The 14855-nt window shown below is 41.6% G+C and overlaps 62 pseudogenes; all 62 read right to left on the bottom strand.

The window, feature by feature from the left end:
- Positions 1-31: 31 nt before the first annotated feature.
- On the bottom strand, positions 32-150 carry LOC142735070 (5S ribosomal RNA; annotated as a pseudogene).
- Positions 151-217: 67 nt separating this feature from the next.
- LOC142735217 (5S ribosomal RNA) lies at positions 218-336 on the bottom strand (annotated as a pseudogene).
- A 440-nt stretch (positions 337-776) lies between these two features.
- Positions 777-895, bottom strand: LOC142735221 (5S ribosomal RNA; annotated as a pseudogene).
- Positions 896-962: 67 nt separating this feature from the next.
- Positions 963-1081, bottom strand: LOC142735281 (5S ribosomal RNA; annotated as a pseudogene).
- Positions 1082-1520: 439 nt separating this feature from the next.
- Positions 1521-1639, bottom strand: LOC142735065 (5S ribosomal RNA; annotated as a pseudogene).
- A 65-nt stretch (positions 1640-1704) lies between these two features.
- Positions 1705-1823, bottom strand: LOC142735135 (5S ribosomal RNA; annotated as a pseudogene).
- A 67-nt stretch (positions 1824-1890) lies between these two features.
- LOC142735124 (5S ribosomal RNA) lies at positions 1891-2009 on the bottom strand (annotated as a pseudogene).
- Positions 2010-2436: 427 nt separating this feature from the next.
- LOC142735208 (5S ribosomal RNA) lies at positions 2437-2555 on the bottom strand (annotated as a pseudogene).
- Positions 2556-2622: 67 nt separating this feature from the next.
- On the bottom strand, positions 2623-2741 carry LOC142735150 (5S ribosomal RNA; annotated as a pseudogene).
- Positions 2742-2808: 67 nt separating this feature from the next.
- Positions 2809-2927, bottom strand: LOC142735235 (5S ribosomal RNA; annotated as a pseudogene).
- A 67-nt stretch (positions 2928-2994) lies between these two features.
- Positions 2995-3113, bottom strand: LOC142735370 (5S ribosomal RNA; annotated as a pseudogene).
- A 66-nt stretch (positions 3114-3179) lies between these two features.
- Positions 3180-3298, bottom strand: LOC142735368 (5S ribosomal RNA; annotated as a pseudogene).
- A 67-nt stretch (positions 3299-3365) lies between these two features.
- On the bottom strand, positions 3366-3484 carry LOC142735223 (5S ribosomal RNA; annotated as a pseudogene).
- A 67-nt stretch (positions 3485-3551) lies between these two features.
- On the bottom strand, positions 3552-3670 carry LOC142735228 (5S ribosomal RNA; annotated as a pseudogene).
- Positions 3671-3737: 67 nt separating this feature from the next.
- Positions 3738-3856, bottom strand: LOC142735175 (5S ribosomal RNA; annotated as a pseudogene).
- Positions 3857-4109: 253 nt separating this feature from the next.
- LOC142735363 (5S ribosomal RNA) lies at positions 4110-4228 on the bottom strand (annotated as a pseudogene).
- Positions 4229-4294: 66 nt separating this feature from the next.
- Positions 4295-4413, bottom strand: LOC142735050 (5S ribosomal RNA; annotated as a pseudogene).
- Positions 4414-4480: 67 nt separating this feature from the next.
- On the bottom strand, positions 4481-4599 carry LOC142735071 (5S ribosomal RNA; annotated as a pseudogene).
- A 67-nt stretch (positions 4600-4666) lies between these two features.
- On the bottom strand, positions 4667-4785 carry LOC142735318 (5S ribosomal RNA; annotated as a pseudogene).
- Positions 4786-4852: 67 nt separating this feature from the next.
- On the bottom strand, positions 4853-4971 carry LOC142735026 (5S ribosomal RNA; annotated as a pseudogene).
- Positions 4972-5038: 67 nt separating this feature from the next.
- On the bottom strand, positions 5039-5157 carry LOC142735216 (5S ribosomal RNA; annotated as a pseudogene).
- A 67-nt stretch (positions 5158-5224) lies between these two features.
- Positions 5225-5343, bottom strand: LOC142735100 (5S ribosomal RNA; annotated as a pseudogene).
- A 67-nt stretch (positions 5344-5410) lies between these two features.
- LOC142735303 (5S ribosomal RNA) lies at positions 5411-5529 on the bottom strand (annotated as a pseudogene).
- A 67-nt stretch (positions 5530-5596) lies between these two features.
- LOC142735260 (5S ribosomal RNA) lies at positions 5597-5715 on the bottom strand (annotated as a pseudogene).
- A 67-nt stretch (positions 5716-5782) lies between these two features.
- Positions 5783-5901, bottom strand: LOC142735191 (5S ribosomal RNA; annotated as a pseudogene).
- A 67-nt stretch (positions 5902-5968) lies between these two features.
- On the bottom strand, positions 5969-6087 carry LOC142735282 (5S ribosomal RNA; annotated as a pseudogene).
- A 67-nt stretch (positions 6088-6154) lies between these two features.
- On the bottom strand, positions 6155-6273 carry LOC142735210 (5S ribosomal RNA; annotated as a pseudogene).
- Positions 6274-6340: 67 nt separating this feature from the next.
- Positions 6341-6459, bottom strand: LOC142735267 (5S ribosomal RNA; annotated as a pseudogene).
- Positions 6460-6711: 252 nt separating this feature from the next.
- On the bottom strand, positions 6712-6830 carry LOC142735174 (5S ribosomal RNA; annotated as a pseudogene).
- A 253-nt stretch (positions 6831-7083) lies between these two features.
- Positions 7084-7202, bottom strand: LOC142735169 (5S ribosomal RNA; annotated as a pseudogene).
- A 66-nt stretch (positions 7203-7268) lies between these two features.
- Positions 7269-7387, bottom strand: LOC142735087 (5S ribosomal RNA; annotated as a pseudogene).
- Positions 7388-7640: 253 nt separating this feature from the next.
- LOC142735182 (5S ribosomal RNA) lies at positions 7641-7759 on the bottom strand (annotated as a pseudogene).
- A 67-nt stretch (positions 7760-7826) lies between these two features.
- On the bottom strand, positions 7827-7945 carry LOC142735193 (5S ribosomal RNA; annotated as a pseudogene).
- A 253-nt stretch (positions 7946-8198) lies between these two features.
- Positions 8199-8317, bottom strand: LOC142735170 (5S ribosomal RNA; annotated as a pseudogene).
- Positions 8318-8384: 67 nt separating this feature from the next.
- Positions 8385-8503, bottom strand: LOC142735025 (5S ribosomal RNA; annotated as a pseudogene).
- Positions 8504-8570: 67 nt separating this feature from the next.
- Positions 8571-8689, bottom strand: LOC142735181 (5S ribosomal RNA; annotated as a pseudogene).
- Positions 8690-8942: 253 nt separating this feature from the next.
- Positions 8943-9061, bottom strand: LOC142735306 (5S ribosomal RNA; annotated as a pseudogene).
- A 67-nt stretch (positions 9062-9128) lies between these two features.
- LOC142735109 (5S ribosomal RNA) lies at positions 9129-9247 on the bottom strand (annotated as a pseudogene).
- Positions 9248-9314: 67 nt separating this feature from the next.
- On the bottom strand, positions 9315-9433 carry LOC142735107 (5S ribosomal RNA; annotated as a pseudogene).
- Positions 9434-9500: 67 nt separating this feature from the next.
- LOC142735005 (5S ribosomal RNA) lies at positions 9501-9619 on the bottom strand (annotated as a pseudogene).
- A 67-nt stretch (positions 9620-9686) lies between these two features.
- Positions 9687-9805, bottom strand: LOC142735296 (5S ribosomal RNA; annotated as a pseudogene).
- Positions 9806-9872: 67 nt separating this feature from the next.
- On the bottom strand, positions 9873-9991 carry LOC142735158 (5S ribosomal RNA; annotated as a pseudogene).
- Positions 9992-10244: 253 nt separating this feature from the next.
- LOC142735218 (5S ribosomal RNA) lies at positions 10245-10363 on the bottom strand (annotated as a pseudogene).
- A 67-nt stretch (positions 10364-10430) lies between these two features.
- Positions 10431-10549, bottom strand: LOC142735092 (5S ribosomal RNA; annotated as a pseudogene).
- A 67-nt stretch (positions 10550-10616) lies between these two features.
- Positions 10617-10735, bottom strand: LOC142734990 (5S ribosomal RNA; annotated as a pseudogene).
- Positions 10736-10802: 67 nt separating this feature from the next.
- Positions 10803-10921, bottom strand: LOC142735095 (5S ribosomal RNA; annotated as a pseudogene).
- Positions 10922-10988: 67 nt separating this feature from the next.
- On the bottom strand, positions 10989-11107 carry LOC142735220 (5S ribosomal RNA; annotated as a pseudogene).
- A 67-nt stretch (positions 11108-11174) lies between these two features.
- Positions 11175-11293, bottom strand: LOC142735253 (5S ribosomal RNA; annotated as a pseudogene).
- Positions 11294-11360: 67 nt separating this feature from the next.
- LOC142735022 (5S ribosomal RNA) lies at positions 11361-11479 on the bottom strand (annotated as a pseudogene).
- A 67-nt stretch (positions 11480-11546) lies between these two features.
- On the bottom strand, positions 11547-11665 carry LOC142735041 (5S ribosomal RNA; annotated as a pseudogene).
- Positions 11666-11732: 67 nt separating this feature from the next.
- On the bottom strand, positions 11733-11851 carry LOC142735272 (5S ribosomal RNA; annotated as a pseudogene).
- A 67-nt stretch (positions 11852-11918) lies between these two features.
- LOC142735201 (5S ribosomal RNA) lies at positions 11919-12037 on the bottom strand (annotated as a pseudogene).
- Positions 12038-12104: 67 nt separating this feature from the next.
- Positions 12105-12223, bottom strand: LOC142735038 (5S ribosomal RNA; annotated as a pseudogene).
- Positions 12224-12290: 67 nt separating this feature from the next.
- LOC142735029 (5S ribosomal RNA) lies at positions 12291-12409 on the bottom strand (annotated as a pseudogene).
- A 67-nt stretch (positions 12410-12476) lies between these two features.
- On the bottom strand, positions 12477-12595 carry LOC142735103 (5S ribosomal RNA; annotated as a pseudogene).
- A 253-nt stretch (positions 12596-12848) lies between these two features.
- On the bottom strand, positions 12849-12967 carry LOC142735308 (5S ribosomal RNA; annotated as a pseudogene).
- A 253-nt stretch (positions 12968-13220) lies between these two features.
- On the bottom strand, positions 13221-13339 carry LOC142735364 (5S ribosomal RNA; annotated as a pseudogene).
- Positions 13340-13778: 439 nt separating this feature from the next.
- LOC142735350 (5S ribosomal RNA) lies at positions 13779-13897 on the bottom strand (annotated as a pseudogene).
- Positions 13898-14150: 253 nt separating this feature from the next.
- Positions 14151-14269, bottom strand: LOC142735203 (5S ribosomal RNA; annotated as a pseudogene).
- Positions 14270-14336: 67 nt separating this feature from the next.
- On the bottom strand, positions 14337-14455 carry LOC142735240 (5S ribosomal RNA; annotated as a pseudogene).
- Positions 14456-14522: 67 nt separating this feature from the next.
- LOC142735275 (5S ribosomal RNA) lies at positions 14523-14641 on the bottom strand (annotated as a pseudogene).
- A 67-nt stretch (positions 14642-14708) lies between these two features.
- Positions 14709-14827, bottom strand: LOC142734985 (5S ribosomal RNA; annotated as a pseudogene).
- Between the last annotated feature and the right edge of the window lie 28 nt (positions 14828-14855).

Below are 14855 nucleotides of genomic sequence, written 5' to 3'. Positions count from 1 at the left end.
TGTGAAACAAAATCTAAACGACATAATAAAAAGTCAACCGCACCACGGATTCCCAGACAGTCTCCCACACTGGTACTAGCGAGGCCTTAAGCTGTGTTATTTCTGCGATCTGACGAGAGCAGGGACATTCAGCTTAGAATGGCCATTGACATTAAATGCTTTAATCCATAGTCCTTTTTAATCGATTGTGAAACAAAATCTAAACGACATAATAAAAAGTCAACCGCACCACGGATTCCCAGACAGTCTCCCACACTGGTACTAGCGAGGCCTTAAGCTGTGTAACTTCTGCGATCTGACGAGAGAAGGCACATTCAGCTTAGAATGGCCATTGACGTTAAATTCTTTAATCCATAGTCCTATTTAATCTATTGTGAAACAAAATCTAAACGACATAATAAAAAGATAAACCGCACCACGGATTCCCAGACAGTCTCCCACACTGGAACTAGCGAGGCGTTAAGCTGTGTAACTTCTGCGATCTAACGAGAGCAGGCACATTCAGCTTAGAATGGCCATTTACATTAAATGCTTTAATCCATAGTCCTTTTTAATCGATTGTGAAACAAAATCTAAACGACATAATAAAAAGTCAACCGCACCACGGATTCCCAGACAGTCTCCCACACTGGTACTAGCGAGGTTTTAAGCTGTGAAACTTCTGCGATCTAACGAGAGCAGGCACATTCAGCATAGAATGGCCATTGACATTAAATGCTTTAATCCATAGTCCTTTTTAATCGATTGTGAAACAAAATCTAAACGACATAATAAAAAGTCAACCGCACCACGGATTCCCAGACAGTATCCCACACTGGTACTAGCGAGGCCTTAAGCTGTGTAACTTCTGCGATCTGACGAGAGCAGGGACATTCAGTTTAGAATGGCCATTGACATTAAATGCTTTAATCCATAGTCCTTTTTAATCGATTGTGAAACAAAATCGAAACGACATAATAAAAAGTCAACCGCACCACGGATTCCCAGACAGTCTCCCACACTGGTACTAGCAAGGCCTTAAGCTGTGTAACTTCTGCGATCTGACGAGAGCATGGACATTCAGCTTAGAATGGCTATTGACATTAAATGCTTTAATCCATAGTCCTTTTTAATCGATTGTGAAACAAAATCTAAACGACATAATAAAAAGTCAACCGCACCACGGATTCCCAGACAGTCTCCCACACTGGTACTAGCGAGGCATTAAGCTGTGTAACTTCTGCGATCTAACGAGAGCAGGTACATTCAGCTTAGAATGGCCAAATACGTTAAACGCTTTAATCCATAGTCCTATTTAATCTATTGTGAAACAAAATCTAAACGACATAATACAAAGTTAACCGCACCACGGATTCCCAGACAGTCTCCCACATTGGTACTAGCGAGGCGTTAAGCTGTGTAACTTCTGCGATCTAACAAAAGCAGGCACATTCAGCTTAGAATGGCCATTGACATTAAATGCTTTAATCCATAGTCCTTTTTAATCGATTGTGAAACAAAATCTAAACGACATAATAAAAAGTCAACCGCACCACGGATTCCCAGACAGTCTCCCACACTGGTACTAGCGAGGCCTTAAGCTGTGTAACTTCTGCGATCTGACGAGAGCAGGCACATTCAGTTTAGAATGGCCATTGACATTAAATGCTTTAATCCATAGTCCTTTTTAATCGATTGTGAAACAATTTCTAAACGACAATAAAAAGTCAACCGCACCACGGATTCCCAGACAGTCTCCCACACTGGTACTAGCGAGGCCTTAAGCTGTGTAACTTCTGCAATCTGACGAGAGCAGGGACATTCAGCTTAGAATGGCCATTGACATTAAATGCTTTAATCCATAGTCCTTTTTAATCGATTGTGAAACAAAATCTAAACGACATAATAAAAATTCAACCGCACCACGTATTCCCAGACAGTCTCCCACACTGGTACTAGCGAGGCCTTAAGCTGTGTAACTTCTGCGATCTGACGAGAGCAGGCACATTCAGCTTAGAATGGCCACTGACATTAAAAACCTTAATCCATAGTCCTATTTAATCTATTGTGAAACAAAATCTAAACGACATAATAAAAAGTCAACCGCACCACGGATTCCCAGACTGGTACTAGCGAGGTTTTAAGCTGTGAAACTTCTGCGATCTAACGAGAGCAGGCACATTCAGCTTCGAATGGCCATTGACATTAAGTGCTTTAATCCATAGTCCTTTTTAATCGATTGTGAAACAAAATCTAAACGACATAATAAAAAGTCAACCGCACCACGGATTCCCAGACAGTCTCGCACACTGGTACAAGCGAGGCCTTAAGCTGTGTAACTTCTGTGATCTGACGAGAGCAGGCACATTCAGCTTAGAATGGCCATTGACATTAAAAGCCTTAATCCATAGTCCTATTTAATCTATTGTGAAACAAAATCTAAACGACATAATAAAAAGTCAACCGCACCACAGTTTCCCAGACAGTCTCCCACACTGGTACTAGCGAGGCCTTAAGCTGTGTAACTTCTGCGATCTGACGAGAGCAGGCACATTCAGCTTTGAATGGCCATTGACATTAAATGCTTTAATCCATAGTCCTTTTTAATCGATTGTGAAACAAAATCTAAACGACATAATAAAAAGTCACCCGCACCACGGATTCCCAGACAGTCTCCCACACTGGTACTAGCGAGGCCTTAAGCTGTGTAACTTCTGCGATCTGACGAGAGCAGGCACATTCAGCTTAGAATGGCCATTGACATTAAATGCTTTAATCCATAGTCCTTTTTAATCGATTGTGAAACAAAATCTAAACGACATAATAAAAAGTCAACCGCACCACGGATTCCCAGACAGTCTCCCACACTGGTACTAGCGAGGCCTTAAGCTGTGTAACTTCTGCGATCTGACGAGAGCAGGCACATTCAGCTTAGAATGGCCATTGACATTAAATGCTTTAATCCATAGTCCTTTTTAATCGATTGTGAAACAAAATCTAAACGACATAATAAAAAATCAACCGCACCACGGATTCCAAGACAGTCTCCCACACTGGTACTAGCGAGGCCTTAAGCTGTGTAACTTCTGCTATCTGACGAGAGCAGGGACATTCAGCTTAGAATGGCCATTGACATTAAATGCTTTAATCCATAGTCCTTTTTAATCGATTGTGAAACAAAATCTAAACGACATAATAAAAGTCAACAGCACCACGGATTCCCAGACAGTCTCTCACACTGGTACTAGCGAGGCGTTAAGCTGTGTAACTTCAGCGATCTGACGAGAGCAGGCACATTCAGCTTAGAATGGCCATTGACATTAAATGCTTTAATCCATAGTCCTTTTTAATCGATTGTGAAACAAAATCTAAACGACATAATAAAAAGTCAACCGCACCACGGATTCCCAGACAGTCTCCCACACTGGTACTAGCGAGGCCTTAAGCTGTGTAACTTCTGCGATCTGACGAGAGCAGGCACATTCAGCTTAGAATGGCCATTGACATTAAAAGCCTTAATCCATAGTCCTATTTAATCTATTGTGAAAAAAAATCTAAACAACATAATAAAAATTCAACCGCACCACGGATTCCCAGACAGTCTCCCACACTGGTACTAGCGAGGCCTTAAGCTGTGTAACTTCTGCGTTCTGACGAGAGCAGGCACATTCAGCTTAGAATGTCCATTGACGTTAAATGCTTTAATCCATAGTCCTATTTAATCTATTGTGAAACAAAATCTAAACGACATAATAAAAAGTCAACCGCACCACGGATTCCCAGACAGTCTCCCACACTGGTACTAGCGAGGCCTTAAGCTGTGTAACTTCTGCTATCTGACGAGAGCAGGGACATTCAGCTTAGAATGGCCATTGACACTAAATGCTTTAATCCATAGTCCTTTTTAATCGATTGTGAAACAAAATCTAAACGACATAATAAAAATTCAACCACACCACGGATTCAAAGACAGTCTCCCACACTGGTACTAGCGAGGCCTTAAGCTGTGTAACTTCTGCGATCTGACGAGAGCAGGCACATTTAGCTTAGAATGGCCATTGACGTTAAATGCTTTAATCCATAGTCCTAATTAATCTATTGTGAAACAAAATCTAAACGACATAATAAAAAGTCAACCGCACCACGGATTCACAAACAGTCTCCCACACTGGTACTAGCGAGGCCTTAAGCTCTGTAACTTCTGCGATCTAACGAGAGCAGGCACATTCAGCTTAGAATGGCCATTGACATTAAACGCCTTAATCCATAGTCCTTTTTAATCGATTGTGAAACAAATCTAAACGACATAATAAAAAGTCAACCGCACCACGGATTCCCAGACAGTCTCCCACACTGGTACTAGCGAGGCCTTAAGCTGTGTAACTTCTGTGATCTGACGAGAGCAGGCACATTCAGCTTAGAATGGCAATTGACATTAAAAGTCTTAATCCATAGTCCTATTTAATCTATTGTGAAACAAAATCTAAACAACATAATAAAAAGCCAACCGCACCACGGATTCCCAGACAGTCTCCCACACTGGTACTAGCGAGGCCTTAAGCTGTGTAACTTCTGCATTCTGACGAGAGCAGGCACATTCAGCTTAGAATGGCCATTGACGTTAAATGCTTTAATCCATAGTCCTTTTTAATCGATTGTGAAACAAAATCTAAACGACATAATAAAAATTCAACCGCACCACGGATTCCCAGACAGTCTCCCACACTGGTACTAGCGAGACCTTAATCTGTGTAACTTCTGCGTTCTGACGAGAGCAGGCACATTCAGCTTAGAATGGCCATTGACGTTAAATGCTTTAATCCATAGTCCTATTTAATCTATTGTGAAACAAAATCTAAACGACATAATAAAAAGTCAACCGCACCACGGATTCCCAGACAGTCTTCCACACTAGTACTAGCGAGGCCTTAAGCTGTGTAACTTCTGCGATCTGACGAGAGCAGGCACATTCAGCTTAGAATGGCCATTGACATTAAATGCTTTAATCCATAGTCCTTTTTAATCGATTGTGAAACAAAATCTAAACGACATAATAAAAAGTCAACCGCACCACGGATTCCCAGACAGTCTCCCACACTGGTACTAGCAAGGCCTTAAGCTGTGTAACTTCTGCGATCTGCCGAGAGCAGGCACATTCAGCTTAGAATGGCCATTGACATTAAATGCTTTAATCCATAGTCCTTTTTAATCGATTGTGAAACAAAATCTAAACGACATAATAAAAAGTCAACCGCACCACGGATTCCCAGACAGTCTCCCACACTGGTACTAGCGTGGCCTTAAGCTGTGTAACTTCTGCGATCTGACGAGAGCAGGAACATTCAGCTTAGAATGGCCATTGACATTAAATGCTTTAATCCATAGTCCTTTTTAATCGATTGTGAAACAAAATCTAAACGACATAATAAAAAATCAACCGCACCACAGATTCCCAGACAGTCTCCCACACTGGTACTAACGAGGCCTTAAGCTGTGTAACTTCTGCTATCTGACGAGAGCAGGGACATTCAGCTTAGAATGGCCATTGACGTTAAATGCTTTAATCCATAGTCCTTTTTAATCGATTGTGAAACAAAATCTAAACGACATAATAAAAATTCAACCGCACCACGGATTCCCAGACAGTCTCCCACACTGGTACTAGCGAGACCTTAATCTGTGTAACTTCTGCGTTCTGACGAGAGCAGGTACATTCAGCTTAGAATGGCCATTGACGTTAAATGCTTTAATCCATAGTCCTATTTAATCTATTGTGAAACATAATCTAAACGACATAATAAAAAGTCAACCGTACCACGGATTCCCAGACAGTCTTCCACACTGGTACTAGCGAGGCCTTAAGCTGTGTAACTTCTGCGATCTGACGAGAGCAGGCACATTCAGCTTAGAATGGCCATTGACATTAAATGCTTTAATCCATAGTCCTTTTTAATCGATTGTGAAACAAAATCTAAACGACATAATGAAAAGTCAACCGCACCACAGATTCCCAGACAGTCTCCCACACTGGTACTAGCGAGGCCTTAAGCTGTGTAACTTCTGCGCTCTGCCGAGAGCAGGCACATTCAGCTTAGAATGGCCATTGACATTAAGTGCTTTAATCCATAGTCCTTTTTAATCGATTGTGAAACAAAATCTAAACGACATAATAAAAAGTCAACCGCACCACGGATTCCCAGACAGTCTCCCACACTGGTACTAGCGAGGCCTTAAGCTGTGTAACTTCTGCGATCTGACGAGAGCAGGCACATTCAGCTTAGAATGGCCATTGACATTAAATGCTTTAATCCATAGTCCTTTTTAATCGATTGTGAAACAAAATCTAAACGACATAATAAAAAATCAACCGCACCACGGATTCCCAGACAGTCTCCCACACTGGTACTAGCGAGGCCTTAAGCTGTGTAACTTCTGCTATCTGACGAGAGCAGGGACATTCAGCTTAGAATGGCCATTGACATTAAATGCTTTAATCCATAGTCCTTTTTAATCGATTGTGAAACAAAATCTAAACGACATAATAAAAGTCAACCGCACCACGGATTCCCAGACAGTCTCTCACACTGGTACTAGCGAGGCGTTAAGCTGTGTAACTTCTGCGATCTGACGAGAGCAGGCACATTCAGCTTAGAATGTCCATTGACGTTAAATGCTTTAATCCATAGTCCTATTTAATCTATTGTGAAACAAAATCTAAACGACATAATAAAAAGTCAACCGCACCACGGATTCCCAGACAGTCTCCCACACTGGTACTAGCGAGGCCTTAAGCTGTGTAACTTCTGCTATCTGACGAGAGCAGGGACATTCAGCTTAGAATGGCCATTGACATTAAATGCTTTAATCCATAGTCCTTTTTAATCGATTGTGAAACAAAATCTAAACGACATAATAAAAATTCAACCACACCACGGATTCAAAGACAGTCTCCCACACTGGTACTAGCGAGGCCTTAAGCTGTGTAACTTCTGCGATCTGACGAGAGCAGGCACATTTAGCTTAGAATGGCCATTGACGTTAAATGCTTTAATCCATAGTCCTAATTAATCTATTGTGAAACAAAATCTAAACGACATAATAAAAAGTCAACCGCACCACGGATTCACAGACAGTCTCCCACAGTGGTACTAGCGAGGCCTTAAGCTGTGTAACTTCTGCGATCTAACGAGAGCAGGCACATTCAGCTTAGAATGGCCATTGACATTAAACGCCTTAATCCATAGTCCTTTTTAATCGATTGTGAAACAAATCTAAACGACATAATAAAAAGTCAACCGCACCACGGATTCCCAGACAGTCTCCCACACTGGTACTAGCGAGGCCTTAAGCTGTGTAACTTCTGTGATCTGACGAGAGCAGGCACATTCAGCTTAGAATGGCCATTGACATTAAAAGCCTTAATCCATAGTCCTATTTAATCTATTGTGAAACAAAATCTAAACAACATAATAAAAAGCCAACCGCACCACGGATTCCCAGACAGTCTCCCACACTGGTACTAGCGAGGCGTTAAGCTGTGTAACTTCTGAAATCTAACGAGAGCTTGCACATTCAGCTTAGAATGGCCATTGACATTAAATGCTTTAATCCATAGTCCTTTTTAATCGATTGTGAAACAAAATCTAAACGACATAATAAAAATTCAACCGCACCACGGATTCCCAGACAGTTTCCCACACTGGTACTAGCGAGGCCTTAAGCTGTGTAACTTCTGCGTTCTGACGAGAGCAGGCACAATCAGCTTAGAATGGCCATTGACGTTAAATGCTTTAATCCATAGTCCTATTTAATCTATTGTGAAACAAAATCTAAACGACATAATAAAAATTCAACCACACCACGGATTCCCAGACAGTCTCCCACACTGGTACTAGCGAGGCCTTAAGCTGTGTAACTTCTGCGATCTGACGAGAGCAGGCACATTCAGCTTAGAATGGCCATTGACGTTAAATGCTTTACTCCATAGTCCTATTTAATCTATTGTGAAACAAAATGTAAACGACATAATAAAAAGTCAACCACACCACGGATTCCCAGACAGTCTCCCACACTGGTACTAGCGAGGCGTTAAGCTGTGTAACTTCTGCAATCTAACGAGAGCTTGCACATTCAGCTTAGAATGGCCATTGACATTAAATGCTTTAATCCATAGTCCTTTTTAATCGATTGTGAAACAAAATCTAAACGACATAATAAAAATTCAACCGCACCACGGATTCCCAGACAGTTTCCCACACTGGTACTAGCGAGGCCTTAAGCTGTGTAACTTCTGCGATCTGACGAGAGCAGGCACATTCAGCTTAGAATGGCCATTGACATTAAAAGCCTTGATCCATAGTCCTATTTAATTTATTGTGAAACAAAATCTAAACAACATAATAAAAAGTCAACCGCACCACGTATTCCCAGACAGTCTCCCACACTGGTACTAGCGAGGCCTTAAGCTGTGTAACTTCTGCGATCTGACGAGAACAGGGACATTCAGCTTAGAATGGCCATTGACATTAAATGCTTTAATACATAGTCCTTTTTAATCGATTGTGAAACAAAATCTAAACGACATAATAAAAATTCAACCGCACCACGGATTCCCAGACAGTTTCCCACACTGGTACTAGCGAGGCCTTAAGCTGTGTAACTTCTGCGTTCTGACGAGAGCAGGCACAATCAGCTTAGAATGGCCATTGACGTTAAATGCTTTAATCCATAGTCCTATTTAATCTATTGTGAAACAAAATCTAAACGACATAATAAAAAGTCAAATGCACCACGGATTCCCAGACAGTCTCCCACACTGGTACTAGCAAAGCCTTAAGCTGTGTAACTTCTGCGATCTGACGAGAGCAGGCACATTCAGCTTAGAATGGCCATTGACATTAAATGCTTTAATCCATAGTCCTTTTTAATCGATTGTGAAACAAAATCTAAACGACATAATAAAAAGTCAACCGCACCACGGATTCCCAGACAGTCTCCCACACTGGTACTAGCGAGGCCTTAAGCTGTGTAACTTCTGCGGTCTGACGAGAGGAGGCACATTCAGCTTAGAATGGCCATTGACATTAAATGCTTTAATCCATAGTCCTTTTTAATCGATTGTGAAACAAAATCTAAACGACATAATAAAAATTCAACCGCACCACGGATTCCCAGACAGTTTCCCACACTGGTACTAGCGAGGCCTTAAGCTGTGTAACTTCTGCGTTCTGACGAGAGCAGGCACATTCAGCTTAGAATGGCCATTGACGTTAAATGCTTTAATCCATAGTCCTATTTAATCTATTGTGAAACAAAATCTAAACGACATAATAAAAAGTCAACCGCACCACGGATTCCCAGACAGTCTCCCACACTGGTACTAGCAAAGCCTTAAGCTGTGTAACTTCTGCGATCTGACGAGAGCAGGCACATTCAGCTTAGAATGGCCATTGACATTAAATGCTTTAATCCATAGTCCTTTTTAATCGATTGTGAAACAAAATCTAAACGACATAATAAAAAGTCAACCGCACCACGGATTCCCAGACAGTCTCCCACACTGGTACTAGCGAGGCCTTAAGCTGTGTAACTTCTGCGGTCTGACGAGAGCAGGCACATTCAGCTTAGAATGGCCATTGACATTAAATGCTTTAATCCATAGTCCTTTTTAATCGAATGTGAAACAAAATCTAAACAACATAATAAAAACACAACCGCACCACGGATTCCCAGACAGTCTCCCACACTGGTACTAGCAAGGCCTTAAGCTGTGTAACTTCTGCGATCTGACGAGAGCAGGGACATTCAGCTTAGAATGGCCATTGCCATTAAATGCTTTAATCCATAGTCCTTTTTAATCGATTGTGAAACAAAATCTAAACGACATAATAAAAATTCAACCGCACCACAGATTCCCAGACAGTCTCCCACACTGGTACTAGCGAGGCCTTAAGCTGTGTAACTTCTGCGATCTGACGAGAGCAGGCACATTCAGCTTAGAATGGCCATTGACGTTAAATGCGTTAATCCATAGTCCTATTTAATCTATTGTGAAACAAAATCTAAACGACATAATAAAAAGTCAACCGCACCACGGATTCCCAGACACTCTCCCACACTGGTACTAGCGAGGGCTTAAGCTGTGTAACTTCTGCGATCTAACGAGAGCAGGCACATTCAGCTTAGAATTGCCATTGACATTAAATGCTTTAATCCATAGTCCTTTTTAATCGATTGTGAAACAAAATCTAAACGACATAATAAAAAGTCTACCGCACCACGGATTCCCAGACAGCCTCCCACACTGGTACTAGCGAGGCCTTAAGCTGTGTAACTTCTGCATTCTGACGAGAGCAGGCACATTCAGCTTAGAATGGCCATTGACGTTAAATGCTTTAATCCATAGTCCTATTTAATCTATTGTGAAACAAAATCTAAACGACATAATAAAAAGTCAACCGCACCATGGATTCCCAGACAGTCTCCCACACTGGTACTAGCGAGGCCTTAAGCTGTGTAATTTCTGCGATCTGACGAGAGCAGGCACATTCAGCTTAGAATGGCCATTGACATTAAATGCTTTAATCCATAGTCCTTTTTAATCGATTGTGAAACAAAATCTAAACGACATAATAAAAAGTCAACCGCACCACGGATTCCCAGACAGTCTCCCACACTGGTACTAGCGAGGCCTTAAGCTGTGTAACTTCTGCGTTCTGACGAGAGCAGGCACATTCAGCTTAGAATGGCCATTGACGTTAAATGCTTTAATCCATAGTCCTATTTAATCTATTGTGAAACAAAATCTAAACGACATAATAAAAAGTCAACCGCACCACGGATTCCCAGACAGTCTCCCACACTGGTACTAGCGAGGCCTTAAGCTGTGTAACTTCTGCGATCTGACAAGAGCAGGCACATTCAGCTTAGAATGGCCATTGACATTAAATGCTTTAATCCATAGTCCTTTTTAATCGATTGTGAAACAAAATCTAAACGACATAATAAAAATTCAACCGCTCCACGGATTCCCAGACAGTCTCCCACACTGGTACTAGCGAGGACTTAAGCTGTGTAACTTCTGCGATCTGACGAGAGCAGGCACATTCAGCTTAGAATGGCCATTGACGTTAAATCCTTTAATCCATAGTCCTATTTAATCTATTGTGAAACAAAATCTAAACGACATAATAAAAAGTCAACCGCACCACGGATTCCCAGACAGTCTCCCACACTGGTACTAGCGAGGCGTTAAGCTGTGTAACTTCTGCGATCTAACGAGAGCAGGCACATTCAGCTTAGAATGGCCATTGACGTTAAATGCTTTAATCCAAAGTCCTATTTAATCTATTGTGAAACAAAATCTAAACGACATAATCAAAAGTCAACCACACCACGGATTCCCAGACAGTCTCCCACACTGGTACTAGCGAGGCCTTAAGCTGTGTAACTTCTGCGATCTGACGAGAGCAGGCACATTCAGCTTAGAATGGCCATTGACATTAAACGCTTTAATCCATAGTACTTTTTAATCGATTGTGAAACAAAATCTAAACGACATAATAAAAAGTCAACCGCACCACGGATTCCCAGACAGTCTCCCACACTGGTACTAGCGAGGCCTTAAGCTGAGTAACTTCTGCGATCTGACGAGAGCAGGGACATTCAGCTTAGAATGGCCATTGACATTAAATGCTTTAATCCATAGTCCTTTTTAATCGATTGTGAAACAAAATCTAAACGACATAATAAAAAGTCAACCGCACCACGGATTCCCAGACAGTCTCCCACACTGGTACTAGCGAGTCCTTAAGCTGTGTAACTTCTGCGATCTGACGAGAGCAGGCACATTCAGCTTAGAATGGCCATTAACATTAAAAGCCTTAATCCATAGTCCTTTTTAATCGATTGTGAAACAAAATCTAAACTACATAATAAAAAGTCAACCGCAACACGGATTCCCAGACAGTCTCCCACACTGGTACTAGCGAGGCCTTAAGCTGTGTAACTTCTGCGATCTGACGAGAGCAGGCACATTCAGCTTAGAATGGCCATTGACATTAAAAGCCTTAATCCATAGTCCTATTTAATCTATTGTGAAACAAAATCTAAACAACATAGTAAAAAGTCAACCGCACCACGGATTCCCAGACAGTCTCCCACACTGGTACTAGCGAGGCCTTAAGCTGTGTAACTTCTGCGATCTGACGAGAGCAGGGACCTTCAGCTTAGAATGGCCATTGACATTAAATGCTTTAATCCATAGTCCTTTTTAATCGATTGTGAAACAAAATCTAAACGACATAATAAAAATTCAACCGCACCACGGATTCCCAGACAGTCTCCCACACTGGTACTAGCGAGGCCTTAAGCTGTGTAACTTCTGCGTTCTGACGAGAGCAGGCACATTCAGCTTAGAATGGCCATTGACGTTAAATGCTTTAATCCATAGTCCTATTTAATCTATTGTGAAACAAAATCTAAACGACATAATAAAAAGTCAACCGCACCATGGATTCCCAGACAGTCTCCCACACTGGTACTAGCGAGGCCTTAAGCTGTGTAACTTCTGCGATCTGACGAGAGCAGGCACATTCAGCTTAGAATGGCCATTGACATTAAATGCTTTAATCCATAGTCCTATTTAATCTATTGTGAAACAAAATCTAAACGACATAATAAAAAGTCAACCGCACCATGGATTCCCAGACAGTCTCCCACACTGGTACTAGCGAGGCGTTAAGCTGTGTAACTTCTGCGATCTAACAAGAGCAGGGACATTCAGCTTAGAATGGCCATTGACATTAAAGGCTTTAATCCATAGTCCTTTTTAATCGATTGTGAAACAAAATCTAAACGACACAATAAAAATTCAACCGCACCACGGATTCCCAGACAGTCTCCCACACTGGTACTAGCGAGGCCTTAAGCTGTGTAACTTCTGCGATCTGACGAGAGCAGGCACATTCAGTTTAGAATGGCCATTAACATTAAAAGCCTTAATCCATAGTCCTATTTAATCTATTGTGAAACAAAATCTAAACGACATAATAAAAAGTCAACCGCACCACGGATTCCCAGACAGTCTCCCACACTGGTACTAGCAAGGCGTTAAGCTGTGTAACTTCTGCGATCTAACAAGAGCAGGGACATTCAGCTTAGAATGGCCATTGACATTAAAGGCTTTAATCCATAGTCCTTTTTAATCGATTGTGAAACAAAATCTAAACGACACAATAAAAATTCAACCGCACCACGGATTCTCAGACAGTCTCCCACACTGGTACTAGCGAGGCCTTAAGCTGTGTAACTTCTGCGTTCTGACCAGAGCAGGCACATTCAGCTTAGAATGGCCATTGACGTTAAATGCTTTAATCCATAGTCCTATTTAATCTATTGTGAAACAAAATCTAAACGACATAATAAAAAGTCAACCGCACCACGGATTCCCAGACAGTCTCCCACACTGGTACTAGCGAGGCGTTAAGCTGTGTAACTTCTGCGATCTAACAAGAGCAGGGACATTCAGCTTAGAATGGCCATTGACATTAAAGGCTTTAATCCATAGTCCTATTTAATCTATTGTGAAACAAAATCTAAACGACATAATAAAAAGTCAACCGCACCATGGATTCCCAGACAGTCTCCCACACTGGTACTAGCGAGGCGTTAAGCTGTGTAACTTCTGCGATCTGACCAGAGCAGGCACATTCAGCTTAGAATGGCCATTGACATTAAAAGCCTTAATCCATAGTCCTATTTAATCTATTGTGAAACAAAATCTAAACAACATAATAAAAAGTCAACCGCACCACGGATTCCCAGACAGTCTCCCACACTGGTACTAGCAAGGTCTTAAGCTGTGTAACTTCTGCGATCTGACGAGAGCAGGGACATTCAGCTTAGAATGTCCATTGACATTAAATGCTTTAATCCATAGTCCTTTTTAATCGATTGTGAAACAAAATCTAAACGACATAATAAAAATTCAACCGCACCACGGATTACAAGACAGTCTCCCACACTGGTACTAGCGAGGCCTTAAGCTGTGTAACTGCTGCGTTCTGACGAGAGCAGGCACATTGAGCTTAGAATGGCCATTGACGTTAAATGCTTTAATCCATAGTCCTATTTAATCTATTGTGAAACAAAATCTAAACGACATAATAAAAAGTCAGCCGCACCACGGATTCCCAGACAGTCTCCCACACTGGTACTAGCGAGGCCTTAAGCTGTGTAACTTCTGCGATCTGACGAGAGCAGGCACATTCAGCTTAGAATGGCCATAGACATTAAATGCTTTAATCCATAGTCCTTTTTAATCGATTGTGAAACAAAATCTAAACAACATAATATAAAGTCAACCGCAACACGGATTCCCAGACAGTCTCCCACACTGGTACTAGCGAGGCCTTAAGCTGTGTAACTTCTGCGATCTGACGAGAGCAGGGACATTCAGCTTAGAATGGCCATTGACATCAAATGCTTTAATCCATAGTCCTTTTTAATCGATTGTGAAACAAAATCTAAACGACATAATAAAAATTCAACCACACCACGGATTCCCAGACAGTCTCCCACACTGGTACTAGCGAGGCCTTAAGCTGTGTAACTTCTGCGATCTGACGAGAGCAGGCACATTCAGCTTAGAATGGCCATAGACATTAAATGCTTTAATCCATAGTCCTTTTTAATCGATTGTGAAACAAAATCTAAACAACATAATATAAAGTCAACCGCACCACGGATTCCCAGACAGTCTCCCACACTGGTACTAGCGAGGCCTTAAGCTGTGTAACTTCTGCGATCTGACGAGAGCAGGGACATTCAGCTTAGAATGGCCATTGACATCAAATGCTTTACTCCATAGTCCTATT

This window comes from Rhinoderma darwinii, unplaced genomic scaffold, assembly GCF_050947455.1.
Source record: "Rhinoderma darwinii isolate aRhiDar2 unplaced genomic scaffold, aRhiDar2.hap1 Scaffold_997, whole genome shotgun sequence".
Classification (NCBI taxonomy): Eukaryota; Metazoa; Chordata; class Amphibia; order Anura; family Rhinodermatidae; genus Rhinoderma; species Rhinoderma darwinii.
The sequence above is the reverse complement of the archived record's forward strand: the minus strand, read 5'-3'. Positions and strand labels throughout refer to the sequence as shown.